The following is a 22,071-nucleotide window of genomic DNA, read 5'->3' on the forward strand; positions in this document are numbered from 1 at the left end:
TCTGAACAGCTCAGACCTTTGATTTGTTCTCAACACTGTAACAGTAGAACAATTTCATTCAGCTTCACTTACATTGCTTTTCTGGATGCTGCAATCACAGGCATCACTCTCACAAGAATCTCATCTCTGATCTTATCTGGAGTGATGTATTTATTCAGGTCAAATTCCTCCAGATCCTGTGTTGATGTCAGTAACACAAACACCAGAGCAGACCACTGTGAAGGAGAAAGTTCACTTTGTGCTCCAGATTTTAGATACTGCTGGATTTCCTCCACTAGAGAATCATCACCCAGTTCATTCAGACAGTGGAGCAGATTGATGGATTTCTCTGCAGGATAATCTTTACTGATCTTCTTCTTGATGTACTGAACTGTTTTCTCTTTGTTCTGGGAGCTAATTCCTGTCTGTGTTACTAAGGAATGTAGAAGTTTCTGATTGGACTCGAGTGAGAGACCCAGAAGAAAGCGGAGGAAAAGATCCAGATGTCCAGTCTGAATGTCTAAAGCTTGATCTACAGCACGCCGGAACATTTCTCTGTTCCTTCATGAAGGTCAGGTGCACATACAGAGCTGCGAGATGTTCCTGAATGCTCAGATGAACAAAGCAGTACACTTTACTCTGGTGAAGTCCAAACTCCTCTCTGAAGATCTGCGTACACACACCTGAATACACTGCTGCTTCTGTCACATCAATGCCACACTCTCTCAGGTCTTCCTCATAGAAGATCAGGTTTTGTTTCTTCAGCTGCTGGAAAGCCAGTTTCCCCAGTTTGAGAAGCATTTCTTCATCGCTCTCCTGCTTCTGTAGGTACTTCTCTCTGATGATGTTGGTCTGAATGGTGAGGAAGTGTGTGTACATTTGAGTCAGAGTCTTGGGGATCTCTCCACTCTCTGCTTCACCCAACATTCTCTCTAGAACAGCAGCTGAAATCCAGCAGAACACTGGGATGTGGCACATGATGTAGAGGCTTCTTAATGACTTCAGGTGTGTGATGATCTTATTGGCCAGGTTCAGATCACTGATCCTCTTCCTGAAGTACTCCTCCTTCTGAGGGTCATTAAATCCTCGTACCTCTGTGACTCGATGAACACACTCAGAGGGGATTTGATCAGCTGCTGCTGGTCTGGAGGTGATCCAGATGAGAGCAGATGGAAGCAGGTTTCCTTTGATCAGGTTTATCAGCAGCACATGCACTGGTGCTGATTCAGTTACATCACACACTTTTACTGTCTTCTGGAAATCCAGAGATAAACGACACTCATCCAAACCATCAAAAATGAACAAAACCTTCTCCAACCTGGAAATGTCCATATCTTTCATCTCCTTAAAAAACCCTTGAAGTAGCTCCATCAGACTCAGTTTCTGCTCCTTCATCAAATTCAGCTCTCTGAAAGGAAGTGGGACTATGAGGTGGACGTCCTGATTTGTTTTCCCTTCAGCCCAGTCCAGAACAAACTTCTGCACAGAGACTGTTTTTCCAATTCCAGCTACTCCCTTAGTCAGAACTCTCCTGATGGGTTCTTCATCTTGTTCAGATAAGAGCTTTTTCAGAACATTCCTGATGGGTTCTTCATGTTGTTCAGATAAGAGCTTTTTCAGAACGTCCCTGATGGGTTCTTCATCTTGTTCAGATAAGAGCTTTTACAGAACGTTCCTGTTGGGTTCTTCATCTTGTTCAGATAAGAGCTTTGTCAGAATGTTCCTGATGGGTTCTTCATCTTGTTCAGATAAGGGTTTTGTCAGAACTCTCCTGATGGCTTTGTCTTGTTCAGTTAGGGGTTTAAAGATGTCACTGCATTTAATTGGTGTGTCCTCAGTTGGGTTCCTCCTGGATGCTGCCTCGATCTGTTTCACCTCATGTTCTTTATTGACGTCTCCACTGTCTCCCTCTGTGATGTAGAGCTCTGTGTAGATCTCATTCAGGAGTGTTCGGTTTTCCTGCTTTAGCATCAATCCATTCAAACACTGAAACTTCTTCATCAGATTGAACTTGAACTTCTTCTGAAATTCATCTGCAGCAGTGGATTCTGGGTCGTGTCTGTGACAGGGTGAAGTAGGAAGACATGGTGAGACATGGGCTCCAATAATTAGAGTAGAAGTTCACATTTTTTCTGCTAGATAGATCTTTATGATGTTCTCACTGTGGATTTACTTTATTCTACTGGAGGTTTTCTATCATCTAATCACTCTATAGTTACTAACAGCAGAGAGCTTTAGAATAGCAGTGTGTCAGTGTCACAGTCATGGTGTTGGTTTTGATCGTACCCTGTAGCTGTGATGATGTTCTTCTCTCTTCTGTCTCCTGCCTTCTGTAGAACACTGGGAACAAAAACAACAAGTGTTAAAGATCTCAACGTTCCTCACTTTAATACTGGAGTCGAAACCTGAACACAAATTGTACTACAATAATTGTAGTGAGAGCAGGAACACTTGGAGAACACAGAGCTGAATACAACTCCAACATTGTGCACCTGGAGAATTAAATGTGCTCCCTGTTTTCATTTCCCACTTTTTCCTACTTTTCTATTCTTCCCACACAAACCTCTAAAAAGTATTGGAACAGGGAGTCCAATTCTTTGGATTTTTGCTCGACACTGAAGACATTTGGATTTCAGAGTAAAAGATGAAAATTATATAATAGATCAGAATTCCAGCTTTAGTCATTAACTGTGATTTTAACTATGAGAATTATGGGATGTTACCTGTGTACAGGTGAGAAGATTCCAGTTCTGAAGTTGCAAGGAGGTTCCATAGACCGATCACTCTTCATGGAGACACAGCTGGGTTCTGGGGAGTTTGATCTCTTTCTCTTTTGTTTACTGTTAAAAATGATAGAAATGGACATGAGACAGAATTTCAGTGTTAAAAATGTGTAGATGAATTTGTATCATAAGGTATCACAATATTTCTGTTAACTCCTTAAATTTGTTACATTTAACTTTAAATAGTCTTGCACAATTAATTGTATCACAATTGTGATGTTAGTTTGTGCGATTTTATGACAGCAATGTTGCCTTTCAATTAAATAAATAAGCGCCTGTGTGGACATATACTTTCTGAGAACAGTTTGCAGATTTTCTGTAACAAAACAAAAAAAACACCAGATAGGCACACGTGTGGTGTGTGTGTGGTCACGTGACTTTTCGGTGCGGCGCGGAGACCAGGTGCAGGTAAATACCGAACAGATCGACACTGAAATGGTCTCACACACTTACGGTAACACGCATCTTTCTTTCCTCGTATTCACGCCGACACACACACTCTCAGTAACTCACATCTTTCCTTGTACTCACGCCGGGACACACACACACACACACTCTCTAAAAACGCACATCTTTCCTTCACACCAAAGCATAACCTGCATACACACCATCAGCTCTGCCCGGTATCCATCCATCCATCCATCCATCCCTCCATCCATCCCTCCATCCATCCCTCCCTCCCTCTCTCTCTCTCTCTCTCTTTTTCTCTCTCTCTCTCTCTCTCTCTCTCTCTCTCTCTCTCTCTCTCTCTCTCTCTTCGGGGTCTGTTACGTTCTGCGTAACAGGTCAGTTTGTAGCATTTGGAACCCTGGACAAGATTCCTATTGTAACCCCACCACAATGCTCCACTCCCACACCACACAAATCATCAGCAATCTTCCATAAAAACACACAAACATATTTAATAATATTGGCTGCAAAACTGCCTGAATTTAAGTGTGTAAACACGTCCTGTATCTTAAACTTCAGCAAAAAAACAGGTAAATAATGGAAATGGGCAGCGGCAGGACATTGCGAGTTTATTTATGTGCTGAGTTTCCCCGCTGGTTCCTACCCCTTCTTCATGTCCTACGGATTACCCTCACTTTCCGGATTACCCGTTTCCTTACGGACATTACCTTCCTTATGGATAATACTTTCCTAAATGGATTATACTTCCTTAAAGGATTATACCCGCATCACAGACCAAACCAGCATTACATTTCATAACACTCCCTGTCCTCTGTTTGTGTGCTGAATGATTCCATAAACATGATAGAGTTACTTTCGTTTCCGACTCGTGGTTGCCACCTGACAGAGATGTTACCTGTGTACAGGTGAGGGGTTTTCATTTCTGAAGTAGAGAGGATAACCCATAGACCGATCACTCTTCATGGAGACACAGCTGGGTTCTGGGGAGTGTGATCTCTTTCTCTTTCCTTTACTGTTTAAAATGATAGAAATGGATATGAGACATAATTTCGGTATAATAATAAGGTATAAAATATACTAAGGTATAATCACAATATTTCTGTTTAAAATTCATTATAATCTTTCTCACTTCTTACACACTAGGAATAGTAGCATACAGAACACAGATTGTGAACAGGGAACAAACACCCCTGCAGTATAGTTCCTTAAAAAGCCACACCCTTGTTTCATTTAACTTTAAATACAACGGAATGCTTATAGTAGCAGATCTACATAGTGCTGCTTATATCCACATGCTACCATGCCTGGAATAGGCTAAGAGCAGGAACAAACAGGTCTTCACAAAGAGACAATGGAAACATGGGAGTATAAATACAAAAACTAATCAAAAGGCAAAAAATAAGCAGTTGTGGGACATCATTTCATCAACCACTTTTTTTAAGTGAGTGCTAAAGATTTATTCTTACCATAAATATTAGTTATTATTTCTACAGAAACTCCATAATGCAGATATGAACAGTTCATTAGCAAAATACTAGAACATGGCAGGTTACCAGTCTTTTGAGGGTGAGGTCATGTGATCTGTCCCCTGATCAGGGATCTCCATTTTTAAATGCTGAAGATGCCGATCTCTTCTGCTGGAATCAATCACATTACTAGAAAACGCAAAAACAAACATGCAGTTAAAACTGGTTGAAAATCTTCCTCTAAAGTCCCATTAGAGGTGAAAGCCATAGACATAGACACAAACGCCTCATTGGCTGCTTTGGTCCGTTGCTGCGATACGCCAATGCTGCTGCAATCTTGGTCCAGGTGAGAGTTCCCTGTAAACAAATGCACCTAAACAGCATATATAACAACATAACAATAACAGTTATAATAGCAATAACCTGACAAAAAATAGAGATATTCTGATGATTAAAAGAAATTATATAGTCTTTAATGTTAACCCAGCCATTAGGGTTGCACAAAACCTTGGAAAAATGAGGATCTAGTAGAAATCAGAGATTTATACCGGATCGGTCGAGGCAAGAGTTAAAAAAGACCATAACAGGTATCGTTAACAACAGGGTACCGGTGGAAATTGGGCTACTGTTGGCCAAAGGAGGAGAAGTAGAGGAGGAAGACGTCTACAGAGACGGCAGGGAAAGGAGAAGTGTAGGAAAGTGGAAGTTCGGGTTGGTACTTTAAATGTTGGTACTATGACTGGTAAAGTAAGAGAGGGAGCTGATATGATGGAGAGGAGAAAGGTAGATATGTTGTGTGTTCAGGAGACCAAGTGGAAAGAGAGTAAGAGCAGGAACATTGGATGTGTTTAAACTGTTTTATCATGGTGTGGATGTAAAGAGAAATGGTGTAGGGGTGATTCTGAAGGAAGAGTACAGTAAGAGTGTAGTGCGGTGAAGAGAGTTTCTGATAGAGTGATGAAGCTGGAAGTTGAAGGGGTGATATTAAATGTCATCAGTGCTTATGCTCCACAAGTGGGTTGTGAGAAAGAAAAGTTCTGAAGTGAGTTAGATTAAATGGTAGATGGTGTAACTAGGAATGAGCAATTGGTGATTGGGGCAGATTTAAATGGGCATGTAGGTGAAGGGAACAGAGGTGATGAGAAGGTGATGGGTAGGTATGGTCTTAAGGAGAGGAATGTTGAAGGGCAGATGGTGGTAGATTTAGCTAAAATGATGGAAATGGCAGTTATGAACTTATTTTAAGAAGAATGAGGAGCATAGGGTGACATAAAGGAGTGGAGGGAGGGGCACACAGGTGGACTATGTTCTATGTAGAAGATGTAACCTGAAGGAGATTGGAGACTGTAAGGTGTTGGCAGGGGACAGTGTAGATAGACAGCATCAGATTGTGTTCTGTAGGATGGTTTTAGAGGTGAAGAGAAAGAGGAGGAGAGTGAGGACTGAAAGAAGAATAAGGTGGAAACTTAAGGAGGAAGACTGTAGTGTGAGGTTCAGGGAAGAGGTCAGACAGGGTCTCTGTGGTGGTGAAGACAAGCTGGATGATTGGGCATCTATTGCATAAGTGATGAGGAAGACAGCGAGAAACACACTTGGTGTGACATCTGAAAATAGAAAGGAGGAAAAAGAGACATGGTGGTGGAATGAGGAAGTGCTGGAACATATAAGGAGAAAGAGGTTGGAGAAACAGAATTGGGATTGAAAGAGATAATAAAAGTAGGCAGGAGTACAAGGAGATGTGCCGCATAGGCATATAAGGAGCTGTATGAGAAGTTGGACCCTAAAGAAGGAGAAAAGGATTTGTAGTGATTGGCCAGGCAGAGAAACCGAGCTGGGAAGGATGTGCTGCAAGTTAGAGCAATAAAGGGTGGAGACGGAAATGTGTTAACTAATGAGGAGAGTGTGTTGAGAAGATGGAGGGAGTATTTTAAGCAGCTGATTTGAGCAGGAAAATGAGAGAGAAAGAAGGTTGGATGGTGTGGAGATGGTAAGGCAGAAAGTGGATAGGATTAGTAAGGAGGAAGTGAGAGCAGAGCTTAAGAGGATAAAGAGTGGAAAGTCGGTTGGACCAGATGACCTGAGATGTTGTATGGTTTAGAGACAGTGTCATTGAGTAAAAGACAGGAGGTGGAGCTGAAGGTAGCAGAGCTGAAGATGTTGAGATGTTCATTGGGAGTGATGATGAAGGACAGCATTAGAAATTAGTTTAGTTAGAAATTAGAAATTAGTTTAGGTAGATCATGCTGAAAAACGCTCCAATGTGGCTGAATTACAACAATTCTGCATAGATGAGTGGAGCAAAATTCCTCCACATCGCTGTAACAGACTCATTGCAAGTTATCGCAAACGCTTGATTGCAGTTGTTGCTGCTAAGGGTGGCCCAACCAGTTATTAGGTATAGGGGCAAACACTTTTTCACACAAGGCCATGTAGTTTTGGATTTTGTTTTCTCTCAAAAATAAAATATTTTATTTAAAACTGCATGTTATGTTCACTTATGCTATCTTTTACAAATACAGTGAGGAAAATAGGTATTTGAACACCCTGCTATTTTGCAAGTTCTCCCACTTAAAAATCATGGAGGGGTCTGAAATTGTCTTCGTAGGTGCATGTCCACTGTCAGAGACATAATCTAAAAAAAAAAAAATCCAGAAATCACAGTGTATGATTTTTTTACTATTTATTTGCATGATACAGCTGCAAATAAGTATTTGAACACCTGAGAAAGTCAATGTTAATATTTGGTACAGTAGCCTTTGTTTGCAATTACAGAGGTCAAACGTTTCCTGTAGTTTTCACCAGGTTTGCACACACTGCAGGAGGGATTTTGGCCCACTACTCCACATAGATCTTGTCTAGATCGGTCAGGTTTTTGGCCTGTCGCTGAAAAAACACGGAGTTTGAGCTCCCTCCAAAGATTCTCTATTGGGTTTAGGTCTGAAAACTGGCTAGGCCAAGCCAGAACCTTGATATGCTTCTTACAGAGCCACTCCTTGGTTATCCTGGCTGTGTGCTTCGGGTCATTGTCATGTTGGAAGACCCAGCCTCGACCCATCTTCAATGCTCTAACTGAGGGAAGGAGGTTGTTCCCCAAAATCTCGCAATACATGGCCCCGGTCATCCTCTCCTTAATACAGTGCAGTCGCCCTGTCCCATGTGCAGAAAAACACCCCCTAAAGCATGATGCTACCACCCCCATGCTTCACAGTAGGGATGGTGTTCTTGGGATGGTACTCATCATTCTTCTTCCTCCAAACACGTTTAGTGGAATTATGACCCAAAAGTTCTATTTTGGTCTCATCTGACCACATGACTTTCTCCCATGACTCCTCTGGATCATCCAAATGGTCATTGGCAAACTTAAGACGTGCCTGGACATGTGTTGGTTTAAGCAGGGGAACCTTCCGTGCCATGCATAATTTCAAACCATGACGTCTTAGTGTATTACCAACAGTAACCTTGGAAACGGTGGTCCCAGCTCTTTTCAGGTCATTGACCAGCTCCTCCCGTACAGTTCTGGGCTGATTTCTCACCTTCCTTAGGATCATTGAGACCCCACGAGGTGAGATCCTTAATGGAGCCCCAGTCCGAGGGAGATTGACAGTCATGTTTAGCTTCTTCCATTTTATAATGATTGCTCCAACAGTGGACCTTTTTTCACCAAGCTGCTTGGCAATTTCCCCGTAGCCCTTTCCAGCCTTGTGGAGGTGTACAATTTTGTCTCTAGTGTCTTTGGACAGCTCTTTGGTCTTGGCCATGTTAGTAGTTGGATTCTTACTGATTGTATGGGGTGGACAGGTGTCTTTATGCAGCTAAAGACCTCAAACAGGTGCATCTAATTTAGGATAATAAATGTAGTGGAGGTGGACATTTTAAAGGCAGACTAACAGGTCTTTGAGGGTCAGAATTCTAGCTGATAGACAGGTGTTCAAATACTTATTTGCTGTATCATACAAATAAATAGTTTAAAAATCATATATTGTGATTTCTGGATTTTTTTTTTTAGATTATGTCTCTCACAGTGGACATGCACCTACAATGACAATTTCAGACCCCTCCATGATTTCTAAGTGGGAGAACTTGCAAAATAGCAGGGTGTTCAAATACTTATTTTCCCCACTGTATATTTAAATTAGTTTGATGATCTGAAACATTAAAGTGTAAAACATGCAAAAAAATTAGAACAAAACACTTTTACACCACTGTAGATAGATAGATAGATAGATAGATAGATAGATAGATAGATAGATAGATAGATAGATAGATAGATAGATAGATAGATAGATAGATAGATAGATAGATAGATAGATAGATAGATAGATAGATAGATAGATAGATAGATAGAGAGAGAGAGAGACAGATCGATCGATCTTTCCACAAACTCCATTACATAGAAAACACAAACGCATTATTCCGATAGAAAGTCATTTCTAGGAAAAACTCACCAGCTTTTCTTCAGCACTGCTTGTTGTTGAACATGAATCTCACTGCTTCTGGCTGCTGTTGAAGATCTTTGTGTTTTTCCAACCACTCCTCCAAATGCAGTCGAGGCTGAGAAACACTTTCACTTTCGGAAAACCGACTTGACTCTTTGAATCGACACTTTGAAGCGACTCTTTGACGAGTTGGAAACGGAATTATTTTAATCGCACTCCATCAAGTTCACTTTAATGATCAAGAACTAAAAGAGAAAGTGCTGTGATTAATAACAGCATGTAGTGGAGATGTTGTGGAGGAGAGGAAAGTCAGCCTTTTTCTCCCTTTAGAAACTGCTCCATCCTGAACTCCATACTGTCCCACTGGTGCCGAATGTGAAAGTGGGTCCTGAAAAAAGGTTTCTTCTCAAACCTTTTCAAAATTTTTATGCCCTTACTTTTAGATTCTCATTTCATAAGCGATCTTACCATCATAAGTCCCAGTGTCCTCAAACGAGTACTTCCTAATTAACAGCCAACTTCCAATTTTGTGGTACTATCAATAAAAGTTGTCAAATGTGTCATATTTAATTATAAATGTTATTAAACATATAAAAGCAAGTTTGGACATACATTTTAATGAGTAGAAAAGCCTGTTCTACTTTTATGTCTGAGTCCACTGTAGAACGTGTTCACTGAGTTTGACATCATCTTGTATTTCTACTAATCAGTAAACACACACACAAACACCAAAGAAAGTAAATAATGAAACAAAGCAGCAGCTTCTGCAGAAGTCAGTTCCTCCACAGCCCCAGCAGTCTGTGCTTCCAGCATCTGCAATCAAATTACAAACAGCCAAACCCTCCACAATGATGATACCACGTGGTCATGCAACATCCTCGATTACAGTGGCCAGAGAACTGTGACGAAGCATTACAACTTTATTACACTTTAAAGGAAACAACTGGACTTTGAACATCAATTTTCTCACAAAAACCCCCTATAGACGCCAGAGTACAGCCTAAGAAGGACTAAGTATGGTGTATGGTGTCAATTTCACATCATGAATATTGTGGTAAAACATGACAAACGTGTATCATATAATTGAAAACAAAGATTTACAAATTCAGTATTTTAATTAACTTTAATTTTAAGCTTCAGTCTTCTTTGTCCTTATTTCCAAGTTTTTTTGCTGCCCAAAAACAATTTCAGTCTCCTTTGGTCTACTGGTTCCAACCAGACAAAATTCACCTACTTAAACATGTTATTAAAACTTACTGAGTAAAAGGAGCTGTCAGGTTAGAATCAGGGGAGAAAGAGAGAATTTAAACTTGCCCATGGCCTGCATGAGTCTCTTCATAATTATTATAAACATAAACAGACTTGGAAATAAGGATAAAAACTGAAGCATGAATATAAATTAAGTAAAAATAATAATAATGAACTAAAGCAAACTTCAGCAGAATTGAAGAAAAAAATGTTCTTTTTTTGTTATCAGCAGTGTGTCAGTCAGGTTAGATCTCTCAGGATTTTGTGTCCTTATGATAACTTCTGTATCTGATTCTGAACTGACTTCCTGTTCTCCTAGACACAGAACAAACCATGTTATTACCCGAAACATAAACAATACTTTCATTCTGGCAAACTAACCTTCAAAGTGCTTCCTTCTGCAAATAAACTCATTTATCCTTGCATAAGGTTTTCCAGTTTCTGTTTTATAGTCCTTCAGTATAAAAGGCCTCGGGGTCCCAGGAACATTATTGACCTCTGAGCCGACCGGGTACAGAAGTACACCTTTTGAATCCACAATAAGGACAATACATTTGTACACTTTTAATGTGCTTCTATATTTGTTAATGTGTTTTGCACTTTTCAGCCACAATAGCTAAAGCTTAAATTATGTCTAAAGACTATACCAGAGGTCAGAGTACATCCAACATCTGAAGACAGATTTCAAAACTTACAATTCCACTGCATGGCAGAAGGCAATCAACAGGAAACCTAAAAAGAAAAAAAAAAAAAAGAAAAGAATTAAGTTAAAGGCAAGGTAAAGGGAGAGTAACTTGCAATGAAGTTCACATGCTCATTTAGCATTAAATATTACCAATAAAATGAATTAATCCACAACTTTAACAATGAACAATACTATTGGTATTAACTATTGAAAAAAATCTAATTATCATGAAAGTCATGGGAAAAATGTTTGGTGAACTACTTCTTTAAAACTAAAACACGCAGCTTGAATCTGTACTATTCAGTAACCTACACTTCAACGCTGTCTTTTAAAAGATGCACGCGCAGTGCACGCGCTGGCGACATTCAGACGTTACTTTTGTATTTTCGCGCGGTGGTTACAGTTTGACGGTGTATTCAGTCAAAACTTGCGCCCTCGGTTTAAGACAGTTTTTTTTTTTTTGTCTCCCATGTTACGTTTTTTTTTCTTCTCGAGTTTTTTTCCTTCCTTCCTTCCAAAATCTCGCAAATGTTTTTTCTTCCTTCCCCATCCCCGCTCCACATCACGATGAAAATGGCTAGATTCAATAACGCATGCTAATTATAAACTAGTTAAGTTACACTGCCAGGTCCCGCATTGTCACGACCGAGTAATCAAATTAACAAAAATAAAGCATTTCTAAATAATTAACCGGTAATCCGATTTTACAGATCTAAAGTGCAAAATGACATTTTAGATGTTGGTTTCCAACACGAGGTGTTCAAAGCTACAAACGGTCCAAAAGATGTTTATGTAAAGACAAGATTAAAAGTTCCTAACATGTTCAGCAAAGTAATATTAATTCAAGTAAACATCATGATTATAACTAAAACAAGGAAACAAAAATATGCCTTAATTAATACCTTAATCAGTAGATGCTCAAACCGTCTTCAGTCCATGAGCTTCAGCAAAGTGTGGGGGAGGGGAGTTGTGCTTCATTGCGCATGCCCAATGAAATGTCTCACACATTTCGAGTTATATTACCTAATATTTATTTGTAATCTCAAATATTTATTTTAACATTTTACCAATAATTAACTATTTTAGTAAACTCAATATTTGTCAGATTTAAGTAAACATACTAGCATTTTTCTAGTAAATTATACTATTTGACTTTCAACAGAGAATCAGAGACCATTTGAATTGAAAGTTTAAAAGAGCAGAAAATTCCCTCGTGTGTGCTAAAGTACACTGGCACAATATCTGTGTGTACTGAGAAATTTGTCATACGTTTTATGTACACATGATCAATTAATGTTCCTTTTTCTGTTGTAGGTTCCGTAACATGTTGAATAAAACCCCTATCTGCCATAAAAGAGCACACAGAATTAGACTTTAATGCATCATTATTAAAGTCTCCCACAAGCACAATGTTATTTGAAATTAAAGGCAGCTGATTAATTAACCTGCCCATATTTTCTGTAAAACTACACAAAGGGTATGTTTGTGGTCTATAAATAACACCAAGCAAAATATCATTTTCAGGAAAATGTGTCAACAGGCATTCTAAATTAAGATTTGGACTTGTTATAATAGTGTTTGGCACTCCACATGTTGTATAAACTCCAACTCCACCGTGTTGTTGTAGTTACAAATCATTGAAAGGAGGACATATACTTGTGTATGCAACACAACGAGGAATACCCACAAAGTTGTAGTTTTTTAAATGTACACTTTCAGGCAGATAGTGTTCTGGCAGCCATGTTTCAGTTACAGCAATACATGTTGGTTGTAAATGTTGACTAGACACATTTTAAATCCTCTTTATGGCAATGCAAACTCTGTACATTCAGTATAAACACAGAAAAGGAACTATCTTGTACTGTCACCAATGATTCATCATGTGCCATAAAAGATGGCATTTCTTGAAGAGCTTCACAAATCTGATCATTACAGAAAATGGCCTTTTCACTAAAGTCTTTAATTGTTAACCCTGACAAACTCCTTACCCGGCTCAAAGCTACATAAGCCTGACCAGGTGCAAACACTTTAAACTAACGACAGCAGTATCATAGGTGTAGAATGGAGCAATTTTGCTGCCTCAAATGAACATTGTTTTTGTCTTTTCAATCCCACATGACTATCATCAAACTGAACGTATACAGTTTCAGGTAACTTCTCCTTAGATGAGCGTACGATATGAGTAACTACACCACAAACACCAATAACTAATCCATCATCAACATCTATGTTTTTAATTAACATAACACGTGCATCTCTGCCTAAAAGTAACTTTTCTGGCAAACATGTGTTATGAACCTTTACATGATGACCAGCTATTAATTCTATTTTGCCTGTTTTTTTTTTACTCCGTGCATAATCCTCTGCCTCTATCGGTTCAATTTCCGGGCACATTTTTATCACCTGCTTCAAGTTGTGCATATGCACTTGATCATTTGTAGCATAAATGTGTAAAGATACATTATCTTCCTCAACCTTGTCACAACTTGATATGATTACATCATTACATCATCTTTGTTTAGTGCAGTTATTTTGCTTCTTTCTTAAATGTTTAACATTTCAGCAAAATTACTGTCCTTTTGTCTAACAACCTGTGTGAGTTCAACAACACTAAAACAACTCCATAAACTCATTTCAGGTACATCCACATACAATGGTTTTCCCTTCACAGGAGGCAATTGGAAAAAGTCCTCAACAGTAATTACACTCACATTACCAAAAGCAGACAAATCTCCACTCTGTTTAATTTCACGCAATCTTCCATGTATATATGCCAATAATTTATGATCAACCATAGATATTTCATCTATTAGTATTTGAAGACCATGGAAATTTGCTCGCAAAGAATTTAATTTGTCCTCACCCAATGGTGTGTATGGCAATTTTACATTTGTGCCAATACTAAATATTGTTGCAGCCTTTAAATTGTATGCTGCAATGCCTGTTGGTGCTGTTAAAGCAACACAAATATCATCTGGATTCAAAGAAATCTGAGACAATAGTCATGAAGACTCATTTTATGGCTTCAATTAAATGAGTTTTGCCTGTTCCTGCACCACCAGTAATAAACAAATAAAAAGGTTTTGTGTTTTCTCCTCTAATTTTACCCAAACACCACTGCCTTATTTTATTAAAAACAGCCATCTGGGTTTTGTTTAAGGAACAAATTATACTTAACCCTTTAACACGACTCAAACAATTTTTTGTGTAACTGTGTAACTTTTGTAACGTTTTTATCAGTCAAATCTGGAATACTTTCATTATCATCTTCTTCTTCTTCTTGGACAATCTCACGTCTAACCTGTTTACATTCTAAATGATCAACTTGCTGCTCAGGACAAAGGGAACACCATGCACTTTCTAATATGCCCTCAGTATTAACAGTATTGTGTGCGGTATCCAACACGTCTGCATCCTTTTCAAATAATGCTCTGTTTTTATTGACTACATTTTAAACCAATTTTACTAATCCATTACCTAAACACCTTCTTTATAAAAGTGTTCATAAGTAGTATATCCCTCTGGTTTTAGTTCCGTATCTGCACGATAAGGAGAAAACAATTGCAGTATACTTTGGTAAAACTTTTCAGGACTCTTAGTCACTGAAAATCGTGCATAACGAACAACTGCAGGCTGAATGTGTTTTTTGTAACAATGAAACCAAGATTATTATCTAATGTCATTTCATTGGGAGACTGACCTTAAGATGTAATACGATACTCAGACGCAAATGTGGCTAAGCACATATCGTCAAAAACACTCTGACGTGGTCTATTCTTGTAACGATCAACCAAACTTTTCATCCACATCTCTTCACTTCTTAAAGTTTGCGACTGCAACTTGTTCTGTAGAACTTGCAATGGTAAACTCATACGAACTGAATCACCTGTGGGAATAAACTGAACATTTCTGGAACACTCCTTTAAATGCATATTTGTCAACCTATACACTGCCTCTTGTGCACTAACTTCACGATTATGCAAGTATTCAATTCATTTTTATTTGTATAGCGCTTTTAACAATGAACATTGTCTCAAAGCAGCTTTACACAGATAATGTGTTGATTAAACGTAAATATGTTCTTTGTAAGTATGTTTGTCCCTGATGAGCAACTGTGGCAAGGAAAAACTCCCCGAGATGGCATATGGAAGAAACCTTGAGAGGAACCAGACTCAAGAGGGAACCCATCCTCATCTGGGTTGCACCAAATGTCCATTTAAAGCAGACCGCCGACACCAACTACAGTCCAATCCATCCTTAAAGCACCCGTTCTACTCCGGAATTACATGGAACCACCCAAGGTGTTGATGAGAGACTGTCCCAAGCTGCACAGAAGTGTGAAGTTCCAACAAAGGGGAGAGGGGCAGGAACAGTGGTCACTGGAGCCTCAGGAGCATGTTTAACTCTATTGAGAGAGAGAGAGAGAGAGAGAGAGAGAGAGAGAGAGAGAGAGAGAGAGAGAGAGAGAGAGAGAGAGAGAGGTGACGGGAAGATAAGGATATGGATTATTAGGTGTCCCTATTGGTGTATGAAAGTTAATGTTACTGTGCAGTTTGGACTCCGGCAAGGCTCGCTATGGCAGCATAACTAAAAGGGAGAACCAGAAGGTAACACAGACATGAGGGATCTCTGGGATAAGAGACGACCCACCACACCACCGTCAACAAACCCGAGTGAACGTGTGAATGTGAGGGGACGACAGCATACAAATATAGAGTGTTCACCAAACACTCTATATCCATGTTCCCTCCAGATCTGCTCCTTTACCTGAGAAAAATCTACTGATAAAAGGCTTGACTAAATAAATAAGTTTTCAACCTCGACTTGAACACTGAGACTGTGTCTGAGTCCCGAACACTGATTGGAAAGTTGTTCCATAACTGTGGGGCTTTATAAGAAAAAGATCTGCCCCTGCTGTAGTCTTCATTATTTGAGCAACCAACAGATAGCCAGCACCTTTTGATCTAAGTAGGCGTGGAGGATCATACTGGTAGAGAAGTTCAGTCGGATACTGCGGTGCGAGACCGTTAAGTGCTTTATACGTCAGTAGTAATATTTTATAATCAATGCGAGATTTGAGTGGAAGCCAGTGTAGACTGATTAAAACAGGGGTGATGTGGTCATATTTCCTAGATCTAGTGAGGACTCTTGCTGCTGCATTCTGAACTAACTGAAGCTTATTTATGCACTTACTTGGACAGTAAAGCGTTACAGTAGTCTAATCTAGATGTAATAAAAGCATGAACTAGTTTTTCTGCATCCTGTAACGACATTATATTTCTAATTTTAGCAATATTTCTAAGGTGAAAGAAGGCGATCCTGGTAATATTATTCACGTGAGACTCAAAGGAAAGACTCAAGTCAATAATCACACCAAGGTCTTTGACAGCCGTACATGCTGAAACAGAAACACCATCCAGAGATGCTACGTAATCGGAAAGTTTACTTCTAGCTGCATGTGGTCCTAGTAAAAGTACTTCCGTCTTATCTGAGTTGAGCAGAAGAAAGTTATTAAGCATCCACTGTCTAATGTCCTTTACACACTTCTCAACATTGTTAAACTGATCTCTCTCATCTGGCTTTGCTGAAATATACAGCTGTGTGTCATCAGCATAGCAATGGAAGCGAATCCCATGTTTATGAATGATTTCACCAAGAGGCAGCATATATAAAGAGAAAAGCAGTGGGCCTAAGACAGATCCTTGAGGAACACCAAACTTTACCTCATAGAGTGTGGAGAACTCACCATTTACATCAACAAACTGATAGGGATCAGTCAAATAAGACCTGAGCCAAGAGAGAGCTGTTCCCTTTTATTCCAACAACGTTCTCAAGTCTAGCAAGTAGTATAGTGTGATCAATGGTGTCAAAAGCTGCACTAAGGTCGAGCAAAACAAGTAAAGAGACAAAACCCTGATCAAAGGCCAATAACAGGTCATTTACCACCTTAACTAGCACCGTCTGTGTGCTATGATGAGGCCAAACTCCTGACTGATACATTTCAAAAATGTTATTCATAAGTAGGTGTGAGCATAACTGCTGTGCTACAACCTTTTCCAAAATTTTGGCTATGAAGGGGAGATTTGATATTGGTCTGTAGTTGGACAGCTGACATGGGTCAAGGTCAGGTTTCTTAATTAGGGGGTGGATAACTGCCAGTTTGAAGGATTTTGGTACATAACCAGTGCTAATGGAAGAGTTTATTATTTTTAAAACAGGTTCAATTACCTCTGGAATTATCTGTTTAAAGAAACTTGTAGGCAAGGGATCGAGAATGCAGGTTGATGATTTTGATGAGGAAATTAATGAAATTAAGTCATTCTCGTGAATAGGAGTAAAACTTTGTAATTGATTGTCTGTTATAATTACACTGCTGTCTACAGGGTTACTTGTAAAATAATTTGGATTTATATTAATCGTTTGGATTTTTTGCCTGATGTTTTCAATTTTATTATTAAAAAGGTTCATTAAATCATTACTACCTATTAATGGTGTGCATGTGAGTGCAGTGCTTTTATTCCCTGTTAATTTTGCTACCGTGCTGAATAAAAATCTAGGATTATGCTTGTTATTTTCTATGAGGGTGGAGAAATATGCTGATCTAGCAGCACTAAGAAATTTTCTATAAATTAGGAGGCTCTCCTTCCATGCTATTTGAAATACTTGTAATTTTGTTTGACGCCATTTCCGTTCTAATTTTCGAGTGGTCTGTTTTAAGGTGCGTGTATGATCATTATAACACTGTGCTAATTTTTTAGAAATCATGGAGGGGTCTGAAATTGTCATTGTAGGTGCATGTCCACTGTGAGAGACATAATCTAAAAAAAAAAAATCCAGAAATCACAATGTATGATTTTTAAACTATTTATTTGTATGATACAGCTGCAAATAAGTATTTGAACACCTGAGAAAGTCAATGTTAATATTTGGTACAGGAGCCTTTGTTTGCAATTACAGAGGTCAAACGTTTCCTGTAGTTTTTCACCAGGTTTGCACACACTGCAGGAGGGATTTTGGCCCACTCCTCCACACAGATCTTCTCTAGATCAGTCAGGTTTCTGGCCTGTCGCTGAGAAACACGGAGTTTGAGCTCCCTCCAAAGATTCTCTATTGGGTTTAGGTCAGGAGACTGGCTAGGCCACGCCAGAACCTTGATATGCTTCTTACAGAGCCACTCCTTGGTTATCCTGGCTGTGTGCTTCGGGTCATTGTCATGTTGGAAGACCCGGCCTCGACCCATCTTCAATGCTCTAACTGAGGGAAGGAGGTTCTTCCCCAAAATCTCGCAAAACATGGCCCCGGTCATCCTCTCCTTAATACAGTGCAGTCGCCCTTCCCATGTGCAGAAAGACACCCCCAAAGCATGATGCTACCACCCCCATGCTTCACAGTAGGGATGGTGTTCTTGGGATGGTACTCATTATTCTTCTTCCTCCAAACAGGTTTAGTGGAATTATGACCCAAAAGTTCTATTTTGGTCTCATCTGACCACATGACTTTCCCCCATGACTCCTCTGGATCATCCAAATGGTCATTGACAAACTTAAGACATGCCTGGACATGTGCTGGTTTAAGCAGGGGAACCTTCAGTGCCATGCATGATTTCAAACCATGACGTCTTAGTGTATAACAACAGTAACTTTGGAAACGGTGGTCCCAGCTCTTTTCAGGTCATTGACCAGCTCCTCCCGTGTAGTTCTGGGCTGATTTCTCACCTTCCTTAGGATCATTGAGACCCCACGAGGGAGATTGACAGTCATGTTTAGCTTCCTCCATTTTCTAATGATTGCTCCAACAGTAGACCTTTTTTCACCAAGCTGCTTGGCAATTTCCCCATAGCCCTTTCCAGCCTTGTGGAGGTGTACAATTTTGTCTCTAGTGTCTTTGGACAGCTCTTTGGTCTTGGCCATGTTAGTAGTTGGATTCTTACTAATTGTATGGGGTGGACAGGTCGTTAGCTGACTTTATGCAGCTAACGACCTCAAACTGGTGCATCTAATTCAGGATAATAAATGTAGTGGAGGTGGACATTTTAAAGGCAGACTAACAGGTCTTTGAGGGTCAGAATTCTAGCTGATAGACAGGTGTTCAAATACTTATTTGCAGCTGTATCATACAAATAAATAGTTTAAAACTCATATATTGTGATTTCTGGATTTTTTTTTTTAGATTATGTCTCTCACAGTGGACATGCACCTACAATGACAATTTCAGACCCCTCCATGATTTCTAAGTGGGAGAACTTGCAAAATAGCAGGGTGTTCAAATACTTATTGTCCTCACTTTGTGTATATATATATATATATATATATATATATATATATATATATATATATATATATATATATATATATATATATATACACACACAGTAGACTCTGTAAAACCCCTGAGCTAAAACTGATTCTGATTGAGTAAGAAGACACAGTAACCAGAGATGTGTGAGTCCAGACAAAGACATTCCGTGTACCTTACATGCTCACATCATAAAGATTGTATAGACATTGAACAGATAACATACAAATGTGTGTTAAGAGAACTAGTATAAGGCCCATCTTAATACTAATATATATTTCCCCCACCTTCTCCACCTCTTCTCCCTGCAACCACACCACTCCACTGCCCTCCCTCTCATTCACACACATCTACTTTGTCTTACTCCTACTGACTTTCATTCCCCTTTTCTCCAGCGTGCACCTCCACCCCTCCAGGCTCTTCTCCACCTGCTCCCTACTCCAACCACAAATCACAATATCCTCCACAAACAACATAGTCCATGGAGACTCCTGTCTGACCTTGTCCTTCAACCTGTCCATCACCACTGCAAACAGGAAAGAGCTCAGAGCTATTTATGTGGAAACAGTTAATAAAATGAAACACCTTCTATGACAGAATCTGTTTTATTAGCCAATGTATTTCCTTTAGTCCTAAGATCTATGGTTTCAGCCTCAACCCAAGTACTTCAGGCCATCCCCCACGTCTCTCACAGTAATGCACTTTTATTTTCATTCAAAAAGGTGATTCATTTTGCTCATATTTCTGTAAGTTGATTGAAAGGATAAACCACTTCAGATGAACCATCTAGTTCTCAAGGGGGCCCTTAACAAATAGACAGAAACTACTGTACATAAAGCAAAATAGACAAAACAATTCAAATACACTCACACATACACAGAGAAAAACTCTCCCAGGTCCAGCCAATCCCCACCACACCAACTTGTTCCCCTAAGAATGTTCAAATACATGCAGTAAATGTACAAATACTAAAACAAAGCTTTGCATGCATTAACATGCATAAACACCTTACTATACACATTACTTTCTATATCTCAGATGTAATTTTAAGCAAGATCAGATTGTTTGAAGTTGAGTAAAAAGACATGCCATAAATGATGAATTAATAATGCAGTGTGATGTCAAATTAAACAAGATTCCACATATGAATATGCTTAATCTATACACTATATTGCTAAAAGTTTGTGGACCCCTGGCCATAAGATTTATATGTGATTTTTGAACATCCCATTCCACATTCAGTCTCCATTTGCTCTTATAATAAGCTTCCCTCTCTGGAAAGATGTTCCACTAGATTATGGATTGTGTTTGTTTAGATTTGTGCTCATTCAGACAGAAGGGTCTTAGTAAAGTCAGGTACTGATGTAGGTGAGGTGAAGAGGACTTGGGTTCAATAGGGTTGAGGTAAGTATTTATGTTATAATGTTTATAATACACTCACACTCCCATAATACCTCACACCTCATACCTGTCTCATACCTGTTTAGAGCATTCTAAAAATACAAGTTAATTTCCTTTGACACAGTCCTTTGTGCACATCCATCTGAAGAAATACAAAAAAACAAAACAGCAAGAGGTTTTTATAGAAGAAGGTGAAGTTCAGTTCTTGTATGTGTAAAGCATCAACAAATTTACTTTCTTTTGGCTTCTCCCATTAGGGGTCGCCACAGCGGATCATCCGCATGTTTTTACGCTGGATGCCCTTCCTTACGCAATCCTCCCCATTTATCCAGGCTTGGGACCGGCACTAAGAGTGGCCGGGGTTGGTTCCCTGACCGGGGATCGAACCCGGGCCGCAGCGGTGAAAGCGCCACATCCTAACCACTAGACCACGTAAAGCATCAACAAATACACAAAGAAATTCTGAAGAGTAACAGCAATGGGGGCATTTCATCAACACAGTTAATGGAAAGCTGTGCTCACTTGAAAAAACCTGGCTTGAATTAACAGTAACATTCACTGCAGGCTCAAGCCATTCCACCAAACTAATTAAGCCATGTGTAGTCAACACTGACTTTAACCAGGCTCAACCAGCTGACAGTTTAGGGACTTGACCAGCTAACTTTGCTACGAGCTGATTGGCTGTTAAAAACAGGTGCCACAAGGCTTAAAACTGACTGAACTCTTCAGGGCTGCTTATGTTCTCCATGCACAAGCACAATGCTTATTCAAGCAACCTGGTCTATTTTTTTTCTATACCCTGGTCTATTTTTTTTTAGAACAAACAATCATACATTTGAATAAGTTAATTACCTAAATTGTGTTTTCTTCTTCATCCTCACTGGTGTCTGGACTACTGAGGCCACTTTGATTTTCTGCTTCAACATGTGGAAGGGCAGAGGCTTTAGGGCCTAAAGCAGTCTTGTACTGTTAGAGGACCACTTGCAACCTTTCTGACATCTTCTTCTTAAGAGACAGCAAAGTCCCTCATTTCCCTTGTCTACATCGCAAAATACAAAAAAAGATAACATCAAAGACAAACTACATTTTAAGACTGCTTCATGAGGCAACATTCCACCCATTTAAATCTGTATACCAGGATGGCTGGCATTTTCTTGTGCATCATTGTCATACTGCCAGCTACCTGTGGAATAAACCCACTTAAGGCAACTCTGATGTCTCACTGAGGTGACTTTATGCAGCGAAGCCCAAAGCAGCAGAAAGCGATTTGTGTTGCAGCCTATGTCTAAAAGCTATTTTATGTTAACATCTTTCTTCTACAGGTGTGGTAAAGTAACACCTTGTGTAGAATTCAAGGAGTTACATTA

At 39.4% G+C, this 22,071-nt stretch overlaps 2 protein-coding genes and 1 pseudogene across 3 annotated transcripts in view; 1 reads left to right on the top strand and 2 right to left on the bottom strand.

The window, feature by feature from the left end:
• The window catches only part of LOC310738273 (NLR family CARD domain-containing protein 3-like), a 360,476-nt pseudogene extending 351,059 nt beyond the window's left edge, over window positions 1–9,417 (bottom strand). Inside the window, exons 1-7 of the transcript XR_014538205.1 lie at window positions 9,085–9,417; window positions 4,727–4,996; window positions 4,069–4,185; window positions 2,703–2,819; window positions 2,266–2,319; window positions 1,716–2,038; window positions 73–1,520 (exon numbers count right to left, since the gene is read on the bottom strand). The product of XR_014538205.1 is annotated as an NLR family CARD domain-containing protein 3-like (transcript). The remainder of the gene's footprint in view (window positions 1–72; window positions 1,521–1,715; window positions 2,039–2,265; window positions 2,320–2,702; window positions 2,820–4,068; window positions 4,186–4,726; window positions 4,997–9,084) is intronic.
• The window catches only part of LOC310738041 (uncharacterized protein), a 924,051-nt gene that overhangs the window by 802,999 nt on the left and 98,981 nt on the right, over window positions 1–22,071 (top strand). The gene's annotated exons all lie outside the window — the stretch shown is intronic.
• The window catches only part of LOC310738145 (histone H1-like), a gene marked incomplete at its 3' end in the record, with an annotated part of 212,516 nt that overhangs the window by 171,842 nt on the left and 18,603 nt on the right, over window positions 1–22,071 (bottom strand). The window lies entirely within an intron of this gene.

The sequence above is a fragment of the Silurus aristotelis genome, assembly GCF_946808225.1.
Source record: "Silurus aristotelis genome assembly, chromosome: 15".
NCBI lineage: Eukaryota > Metazoa > Chordata > Actinopteri > Siluriformes > Siluridae > Silurus > Silurus aristotelis.